Genomic DNA, 10,844 nt, shown 5'->3' on the forward strand with positions numbered 1-10,844 from the left:
GAACTTGTGGAGCTGAAGTGAATGGAGCTGATCTTTTAAGTTGCAAGGGACAACCTGGCATCTGGATGATTTTGTGTAGCTCTGCTCTAGATGGACATCTCAAGACCCTGTTAGTTTCAGAGCTCTACAGTCTCCACTTCTCCCATGTATCTAGAGCATAGAGAACATTGGTAGCCTCGGAGCTACCAATGTTCAATGTTCAAGAGGCAACTTTAGCAGTAACTGTGCAGATAACCAGATATTTTCTTTTATTCCTAAGTAGGAGCAATTGATAGTTTGGCCTCACATTAAAAATACAGATTTTAATGAGGTTCCTTGCTAGGTTTTGTTCATCATTATATGTGCCAAATGAAAACTTTCCAAGAATGTTCATTTAGAATCTAGAAAGATTTATTAAGTATGTATGTTTTAGTGTCAGAAAAATTAAATTCCAAAGAAAAACCATTCATTATGTAATGTAGAAAAAGAACAACTCCAAAGACAAAAGTCAACTGTATTTGAACGAATTATCCATTCATGTTGGGCTCTGTCTCCCTACTCTTCATTAAGAATTTATCAATTTCTTAGAAGGAAAACCTACTATACAGTGACGCTATATCAATATTTAATGTAATAGTGCCTGGAGCACTGGATTGACTTTCTTATTGTGAAAATGGGAAAGGAAATTAAGACTCAGCCCTATTGTCTAATGGCAAGACACTCAGATAAATTACAATTTTGTTGTTGTTCTTTACATCCTAGGAGTGATAATGATCAGATTCTTTGTGTTCATTGATATGTTCTTGCTAGTTTCATTTTGTCAGACTTAACTGCAACGTTTAATGTTATCGATCAGTCTGGAAAGTGCTAGGATGTCCTAACATTCCATTGGTTATATGGCTTAGCTCTAGCTTGTCAAAAAAAAAAGTGGCTTGTTGGTCTTCCCCACTGGGTTCCTGAAATATCCACTATTTTCTCTATATTCTTGGAGGGTAGCCCCTCATACCTTACTAACCTAGCTTATTAGCAAAATTACCAATAGATTTTTGCTTTTATTTTTACATTTAATATATTCAGTAAAAGTGTAATATATTCCTGACACCTGGCAATCCTCTTGATATTTCTGTGCTGCTTTCCTATCTACCTTTCAGTGTAAGATATAGTGATTCTGCTGCTGTCCAGGTATGGACTCTATAACATCAAGTTCACACAAAATCAGGGCATTCTATAAGACAGAAAAAGGACAGACACACCCAATATGTATAGAGGTATATAGTTTGGGCCAAGGCCATATTGCATTGTTTGAGGTGATCAAGCAGGAGAAGTGGGGTCCCAGCAGTATAACATGAGACAGCTGTTCTCATCGGGGAATCAGACCTGAACTGTCCTCATTTAACCACTGAGTCTGGTTACAAATGATTCTAGATCAACTCCGTGATATAAAAATTTCCAAGATTTTCTCCTTCAAAAGCAGCCTTTAATGTGTCTTCTAAGATCATTTTCTCCAATGTTCACCACTGCATTTTCTCATTAGCAGGTTTGTACTAAGTGAGTGAGACTTCTCCATGGATCTGAATGTTGTCAGAACATATAAAATTAAGTGCCTGGAAAAATGCCTTGGTGAAAAACCAATTAGACCATTAAATGCATTTGGAGAATCCATCTAATAGTAGATCCATCTAATAATAGATTTTAAGTTATATTAAAGCCAAAATATAGCTCTTATTCTTATAGCTTTCAACCCTGGCATTCCATCTTGCTTTAAGACCACTCTATTCTGTATTATGTAGTGCCGTTGCCATCCAAATGAACCAGGGCCAAGAAATTATCTCTTTATAGCAGGACAGCTCACCACAAAATGCATACATGATACATCCTCATCCCTCATCTGTAGATGACTCTCTTAGTCAGATTTCTGTGGTAAGTGGGTTTGAAGTCAGTTGACCAGCTGCAGAATGAAGAACACTTATTACTCATCCCTATGGAACTAAACTTCTGGTGATGCATTGTTTATCCAAGCAGTGCATCACTTCAACTGCATAATAATTATCTGTATATATGTATATAGTTATAGTTATAGATAAATAACTGGTTATATAAATGTAGATATAATGTGAGTGATCCTTGAAGTGTGGGTACCAATATTCTCAGGAGATAAATTTCTGGAACAATATGATCAGGAGGTAGCACTGAGAAGTAAAACATTTTTCTTAAGTGTAGGAAATATCCATTTGTCCTTCCTTTGATAGCATCATTATCTTTGAGGTTTTCTCGGTTCCTGTAATTTGGGTGGAACAGCCTCAAATGACCCAGGGCTGGCCACCCTGATCATCACATCTCTGGTTTTGGTTTACAGATGGGCTCATGATCCTGTCAGGGACAATGAATCTCAGTTCTCAGATGCTAGAGGAGCAATTGGGAGAAAAACCCTCTAACTGCTGGTGGCCATCTTGATGTCAGGAGTGGAGAGATGGCAGAAGAATGAAGCCAACACAAAGGATGGTAGAGAGAACCAGTCCTCTGAGGGCATAGAATATACAGTTAAGTGAACCTATAAATGATATCTTTTGCCTAATGTAGTTTAAATTGAAATTCTGTCATTTGAAATTGAAGTAGAACTGAATAATACATGGGTTTACTAATCAGGTGGGTCAAGGAAGTGCTGCACACACAGTGTGTTAGTATTTCAGCAAGGAATCTGACAGTGTTTCTCAGGAAATCCTTGTGGATAACATGTGAAATGTGGGATGGATGCAAGTACAGTCAGGTGACTTCATCAATAATTGAAGAGTCATGTCCAAGAATGCTAATTCCATGTCAACCTGAAGGAAATTTTATAGTGGTGTGCCTCGGGGTCCTTCCCTGGCCCTGTCCTTTTTGACATATTTATCAAAGGTCTGGATGAGCACACTGATGGCCTTCCTATCAAATTCTACAGATGACAAGATGATTGGAGCACTAGATAGAATGTTGGATAACAGAGACAAGTCTCTAAAACTCTTCATAAGCTAGAGCATCGAAATGGAATTTTAAAAAGAACAAATGTAGAATCTTTGAATTAGATCCAAAAATTAATTATACAAATAACTGGGTAACACTGGAAGCTTAGTTAAGTGTAATTTCAAAATGGATCAACAGTGCGATACAGCTAAATAAATAAATAAATAAATAAATAAATAAATAAATCAATCTATGTTAGATTGCCTAAGTAGGACACAACAGTGATGGAAGTCGATGTATATGGAACAAACCATGATTAGACTGGTAGGGCAGAGGCATATAGAGCCAAAGGAACTGAAGTTTTGCAAACATTTCTACCTGAATATCTAATGATCTGCCCCAATGGGCCGAATCAGATAAGCAAAAAGGATGCAAATTACCTAAGGGAATGTTCAGAGCCCTTTTGCTGCTCCCACTTGTTATTTCAATATTCTGTCTCCCTCTTCCCCAGTAGGAAGGGTTGTTTTTTTTTTTTTTTCTCTGAGAGATAAGTTTTTTTCCTCTGAGAGATAAGAGAGTTACTATCTCTGAGAGAGATAGTTGCCTAATAGAGTAGGCAAGAAGGATGGGGGGAGGAAGAGACAGGAGGGCCAATGGGCACATGATGAGGAGGAGTTTGGGGAAATTTAATCATAGTAGTTTTTTTCCAGAGCACTTTTAAAGTGTAAGAGATTAGAGGGAAAAGAAGGAAAGGGACCTAACTTGGATTAGAGGAAGCACTCAAGTACATGTAAAATCAAAATGCACCTTGACCATAATTACTCAGCTTTTGGTAGGAGTCCCTGGCTTTGTAAGTATTTATTAGGACCTTTTTTTTAAAAAGATTTTATTTATTTCTTCACGAGAGACAAGAGAGAGAGAGGCAGAGACACAGGCAGAGGGAGAAGCAGGCTCCATGCAAGGAGCCTGATGCGGGACTTGATCCTGACACCCCAGGATCACGCCCTGAGCCGAAGGCAGACCTCAACTGCTGAGCCACTCAGGTGTCCCTATTAGGACTTTTCATGTATTTCCTTCTCGGCCTGATTCTGCTTCCTCCCCATTCCCTACCACAGGTATACAAAAGGTTTATGGGAAACCCTACCACATTCTTAATCAAGAATATATGATAGTGGATTTCATGCCACAATGCAACTGGGTCTAGAAGTAGACAAGACTAATTTCTTCGAATGCAACTAATCATCCTATTACTGGAGGTTTTGGCGGGTACAATCAGACAATAAGTTAAAATAATGAAAAAAATCTGGAAGGGTGAAGACAAAATTGCCCTTGTTTGTAGATTACATAATAGTTTACATTAAAGCACAGAGATAGATGGCTGGGTGGCTCAGCGGTTGGGCATCTGCATTTGACTCAGGGTGTGATCCCTAAGTCCCCGGATCAGATTGAGTCCCACATCGGGCTCCCCACAGGGAACCTGCTTCTCCCTCTGCCTACATCTCTGCCTCTCTTGAATGGATGAATAAAAATCTTAAAAAAAATAAAGTACAAGAGAAGTTACAAACTATGAAAATTAATAAGGGAGTTCAAGGTTAGCAAGGTTGAGAAATACAAATATCATTAAACAAAGACAAACAGCGGTCCTTTATACCAGCAATAACTAATTAGAAAATGTGATGGAAAATAAAACATTATTTACAATAACTCAAACGCTAAAAATTATGAGTTGGCCTAATGATGGTCCTTATAGAGGAAAATTTAAATTTAAAAGAAGAGGGAAGGACCCCGCTGGAGCCACCTCTGTCAGCAACATGTTCAAGGTAATTCGGCTGTCTCTGGGGCCAGCCAGCCTGAGTCTGCTCACCTTTAAAGTCTATGCATCACTTAAAAGGGACTCACCTCACAAAACTGTGAAGGTTAATGAGCTTTCACTCTACTCCATTCCTGAGAGTCAATCTAAATATGTGGAGGAGCCAACGACCCAGCTTGAAGAAAGCATTTCACATCTCTGACATTATTGCAAGCCATATACAAGCTGGTGTCAGGAAATGTACTCACAAACGAAGCCCAAGATGCAGAGCTTAGTTCAATGGGAGCTAGACAGCTATGAATATCTCCAAAATGCACCTCCTGGATTTTTTCCAAGACTTGGTGTTATTGGTTTTGCTGGCATTGTTGGACTTCTTTTGGCTAGAGGGTCAAAAAGAAAGAAAGAAGCTGGTGCATCCACCTGGGCTCATGGGACTAGCTGCCTCTCTTTATTATCCACAACAAGCCATTGTATTTGTCCAGCCAGGAAATGTGAAGAATTCACCTGGAAATAAGTAGAATGCTCCATGCTCTGCCCATTTTAATCAGTTATAGGTAAACATTGGAAACTCCATGCATTTTCTACCGAAGAATAGCAGAGAAGTCAGTTCTGAATGTAGTAAATTGGCTTTCTTCTTCAGGAAAAACTATTCTAGGCTTCTTTGTTATCTTGTGTGATGCCATACTACAAGTGGACTAATTGGAAATCCTTTCACCTAGAGAAATAATGTCCAGCATTAGAATTACTCGTTCCCATGTTGCTATTTATGTACATAATTAAAATTCCAAATTAAAAAAAAAAGAGGGAAGATTTGAATAAATGAAAGTCACACATATAAATGATGTGATACCTTTATAATTTAAAGATGTAGATTTCCATAAATTGATCTAAAAATTCCATGTAATTACAATAAAAATTTCAGTGGAATATTTTGGGAAAACTGGGTAAAACTGCTTCTTAAATTAATGTAGAACAATAAAGGACCATAAACAATTAAGACAATTTTTAAAAAAGAAGAGCAAATAAGGAGCTTGACCTAAGCAGATACTAAGAAATACTACAGACATTAGGAAAAACTATCACAGTTAAAGCAATATACTACTGGTAAAAGAACAAGTGAAAAATTAATAATAAAGTTATGAAGCAGACCCTGAATGAGAACCTTTGGGACCTTAGGTAGAAAAGGATGTCTTAAAAGTAACCCTCAAAGTACAATCCCTAAAAAGAATTAAGGATGGAGTTTGGCTATATCAAAACAATTCAAAGTTCCTATTGAACAAGGGACCCTATATACAATATTAAAAAGTGACTCACATACTGGAAGATCTTTTTAACATCTATGACAGACAAACCATTAGTTTCTAGACTATATAAAGAACTCTCAACAATTTACAAGGAAAAGACAGAAACCCGATAGAAAAATGGGTAAAAAATATGAATAGGCAATTCACTGAAAATCTAATCATTAAAAAAAAAAATTTGAGGAGATGTTTAATTTCACTTATAATACAAAATGTTAATTAAGACTATCAGGAGATATCATCTGATATTATTCATACTGGCAAAATTTAAGCACTGAATATATCACCTGCCAGCAAAAATATGGGGCAATAGGAACCTTCTTACAGACCAGGTGGGAGCGTAATCTGGTGTGATCATTTTGGATTGCAATTTGGCAGGATTTAGTGATACTAAGTTTGCATATCCCCCGTGATTCAGGAACTCCACTCTTGGTATAACGGTGTACAGGAGACATTCAGAGAGGTCACTGCATGATTGTTTTTAGTGGTGGGGGTTGGAGGCAACATGTGTGCCCCTCACTAGGGGAAGAGTATGATAGAGTACTTGTCTAAGATGGAATAATATGCAGTGAACAAAAGAAAATCAATTCAATCTTCATATAATAGCACAACTGGATCTCACAATGGTATATACATTCAATGGAGACTCTTCAGCCTTTAAAAAGAAGAAAAACCTGCAATATGTGACAACACGGATGAATTGTGAAGATGCCATACTAAGTCAAATAAGCCGGTTATAGGCAGACAAATGCTGCATGATTCCACTTTTATGAGATATCTAAAATAGATTCATAGAATCAAATTGTAGAATGGTGGTTGCAGAGACTGGAAAAAGAGAAAAATGGGTAGTTTTTAATCAACAGGCATAAAGTTTTAGTTAAGCAAGATGAGTAAGCTCAAGAGATCTGGTGTACAACACTGTACCTATAGTTGACAAAAATGTACTATACACTTAATTTGTTAAGAAGGTAAATCTCATATAAATGTTCTTACCATGGTAAAATAAAATAAACATACTGCTACAGGAAATAAATGAGGTTTATAGCAAAATAAGAAATGTGTAAATGCCTAGAAACAATTTCACACATGCCAAGCAATATTTTTACAACTACACATGTAGACACATAAACAAAGGTATAGAAGGTGGATTGGAAGCATCCATATTGCAAACAAAAGAATGGGGATCTATGAAAGGATGGGAAATGGGATCAGGGATAAGGATGAAGGAGAAGAATAAATTAAAAGGAGGGTCTTGCACCAATTTTAAATACTAAGAGTAAGGAAACATAATTAATTCTGTATAGGCAAAGACCCCAAAAAAAGGAAAGTGGGGGGAAAAAGATGACTTAAAGGATACTAATTTAGGATCTCCTTCTCCATAAAACGTTTAAATGAGGTTTCATTATCCAGATTTCAGGCAATAACTGTTTTTAAATGATCTATGGAGGAAGTAGCCTTTTGCTCCTGAGGTCCTAAGGTTCAAACTGTCTACACATCAAAAGAAATCAACTTAATTTATAAATTATGCATTCTCTCTTCCTTTCATATGTCTATCCGTCTAGTTATATCCTAAAGCATAATCATTTATATGGTGCCATAGTATATAAAGCATTTTCATGTGAACTATACCATTTTTTGAGCTATACCATTCAATTTTCACAAAAATATGTAAAGGTATTATTAAAGGTGAGTTAGGTATTATTTATTATTATTAATTATTATTATTAATTATTATTATTATTGGTTTCTCCTTTTGTAGATTGTAAGCGCTCATTTTTTGCCCAGGTCACATTAGCGGCAAGGGCCAGAACCGGGGATTGAATCCATATTGCATGACATAAAAATCTCATGATCTTTCCACTGAATCCATTTTCCAGAGATGAATGTGCCCAATACACGATTTTCCTTAATTATGAACATCTCTCAACTATAGCTCAGAATTTTTTATCCAAAATCTGGCAATTAACAGCTGCAGGACCCCAGACTCAAACTGTTTCTGTGCCTTGAACGGCAAAAGGCCAACACTGAAATAATGTCAAACCAAAGGTCTCTACAAAATGAGCTTCTTAAAAATACAGAAGCAAATGTTTAAAAATTTACTAGCAGCTCTGAGTACTTTTGAGGGCCCACTGAGCCCTCCAGAGGCTCCTGTAGTCTCCAGAACTGGACTTGGGTTTGCAAGGAAGTACTGCAGGCAGTAGAGCCAGGCTCACCAACAGTCACCTCCAGATCTATCTGATAAAGGCCCCCTAACTCTCTGCTCCAAGAGATAGAAATCAGGGATGATGCTTCCCTTGTGTTGTGGTGAGCACATTTAATGGACAAGCAGGAGTCTAGACAGAATGTGTGCTAGTTCCTCTATATTTACAACATCCCTGACAGGGTCAATGAAACTCCCTAAATAAGTATTAATTCCTTAAACAGTGTTGGAAGGTCTGTAACCAAACTAAGAAACTGTGGTTCTCTACCCTAGCTAGGCAATAGAACCACCTGAGGAATTTACAAAAACACTGATGCTTTTACCCAGTAGACCAGTTAAATCAGAATCTCCTGCGAGTAGAACCCGTGTATCAGAATGTTGTTTAAAATCTCCCTAGATGGTGATGAATATGCTGTGTAATTAGATAGTGGTGGTGGTTGCTGTGCAACTTTGTGAATAAGAACCACTAACTTGGACCCATTAGCAGGGTAATTTTTATGTGTGCCAATTATACCTAAATTAAAAACAAAAAAACTTTCTCGGTTACTCTAATGTATAGCCTGTGCTGAGAACCACTATGAGATTGGATGGTACTTTCCAACCTGGGCTGCACCTTGGAGTCTATGGGGGAGCTTTAAAAAAAACGATACTGAAGCCTAGTCATAACCACCATAGATTCTGATGTTACTGGTCTGGGCATCTGGAGTTTAAAAACCTCCCCAGGTGACAATAATGTGCAACCAGCTTGAGACCCCTGGTCCTGAATAGTGGCCTGCCACCTGGACTCCCCAGAGGAGCACCTGGGAGCTTGTTAGAAATGTGGGTTCTTAGTCCTACCCTAGACCTACTCAATCAGAAACTCTGGGATTGGTTCCAGCAATCTATGTTGTAACAAGCCCTCCGGGTGATTCTGATGCTGGCTACAGTTTGAGAACCACTGTTCTAGCCTTCAAGGAAATGGCATTCCTACCCCATTACCCTTAAACCTCCCTACTGCATAAATATTGTGTTCCAGAGACAGAAAACTTTTGGATATCTGGTCAACCTGGAAAGTGACCCAATTGGAACCAATTAGTGAGGAGGAAACTGGGTAAGATGCTGGGTTATAATGTTTCTCTTATATAAAAGAGTGTTACTTTTGAGGATCCAATGGAGCTGGACAGGGATCCCAGCTTTGTGGGGGAGGGAGGATGGGAAGGGATGGGCCTAAGGAGCTTGCTGCCCACTGGGGGAAGAGCACTAACCTGAAGCCTTGAGGCTGGTGGTGGAACAGGCAGGTCTTCTGGAGGCAGAGATCATGGAGGTTTCAATCAAGGTGGCAGCTTAATTCGTGGCCACAGCAGCAACCACTTCTGAGATGGAGGCGGTGGTGGCAACAGAGGAGCATCGGACAAGGAGGTAGAAGGGGCGGCTTTAGCAAAAGCCAAGACCGAGGCCCTCCAGAGCATGTAGTTCTATTAGGAGAGTTCTCACATCCCTGTGAAGATGGCAAAGCTTGTGAATGTGCTACAGGTGAAACTAAGGTGCCTTATTCCAATGCTGCTACTTACTTAGAGAACAAAGAACAAATTAGTAAAGTGGGTGAACTATTTGGACAGCTTGGAAGTTTTTATTTTTCTGTTAAATTGTCAGAAAATATGAAGGCATTTTCCTTTAAAAACCTGCAGAAGTTTCATATAGACCCTTAGAAACTGCTACCACTGCAGAGGTTTTTACCTTGACCTCCAGGTGAGAAGGGACCTCCAAGAGGTGGTGACAGGAGGAGGAGGTGGCCAAGGTGGTGGTTTTAGAGGCGACAAGAGAAGGTGGAAGTGAAGGCTTCAGAGGAGGAATGGTGGGGTGGTTGCAGGGGCAGAGGACATTAAGTGTCACAGTTGACAGAGAAACTTCCTGCATGATCTACTTCTATGGATCAGAGGCTTCTTTCTTGAGCAAGTCTTGAAGAACTCGTCATTTTACGACAGTGGAACAAAATGTCAATGCCATGCAAAAGAGAGTACAACATAGGCAATTTTGCTCTAAGAGTATGAACAAGTGTTTTAATGTTTCCTACAATGCTTGGAGCTCTGTGGGTGCTTAATAAATGGACACTTTTCATTTGAAGCATTAGAAAGAGAATGTTAATTTCAGTTCTCATACCACATCCTTGAAATTAGAATTATAAAATATTACCTCCATGGTCTATTATTCATGAATTTTGAAACTCAAAGTACATTGTGTAACCTCAAAACCTTTCTTCATCTTGGCCTTTTTAAGCCAGTGGTTCTCGGGGCACCTGGGTGGTGCAGCCTGTTAAGTGTCTGACTCAAAAAAAAAAAAACCCCACCTAACTCTTGGTTTTATCTTGGGGTCATGAGATTAAGCCCCCAGTCACCTCCGCCCTGGCAGAGTGGGCTTAAGACTCTCTCCCTCTTCCTCTGCCCTTCCCCCACCCCCACTAAAATAAGTAAATAAATCTTTAAGCCAGTGATTTTCTTTTTTCTTGGTTTTGATCAATAAACGATTCTCCTTTCCACCTTCTGCAGCCATTTGCAAACGTTGTTGGAATAGCATTGACATTTTAGAAAATACATTGCTTAGAATTTTGTTTTCTAAGTTTGAATGAAAAACCTAG

The 10,844-nt window shown here is 38.5% G+C and overlaps 2 pseudogenes; both read left to right on the top strand.

Annotated features, from left to right (window-relative positions):
• Positions 1-4,730: 4,730 nt before the first annotated feature.
• On the top strand, positions 4,731-5,299 carry LOC112653106 (MICOS complex subunit MIC26-like; annotated as a pseudogene).
• Positions 5,300-6,653: 1,354 nt separating this feature from the next.
• On the top strand, positions 6,654-10,095 carry LOC112654019 (H/ACA ribonucleoprotein complex subunit 1-like; annotated as a pseudogene).
• Positions 10,096-10,844: the final 749 nt, after the last annotated feature.

The sequence above is a fragment of the Canis lupus genome, chromosome 3, assembly GCF_003254725.2.
Source record: "Canis lupus dingo isolate Sandy chromosome 3, ASM325472v2, whole genome shotgun sequence".
Taxonomy (NCBI): domain Eukaryota; kingdom Metazoa; phylum Chordata; class Mammalia; order Carnivora; family Canidae; genus Canis; species Canis lupus.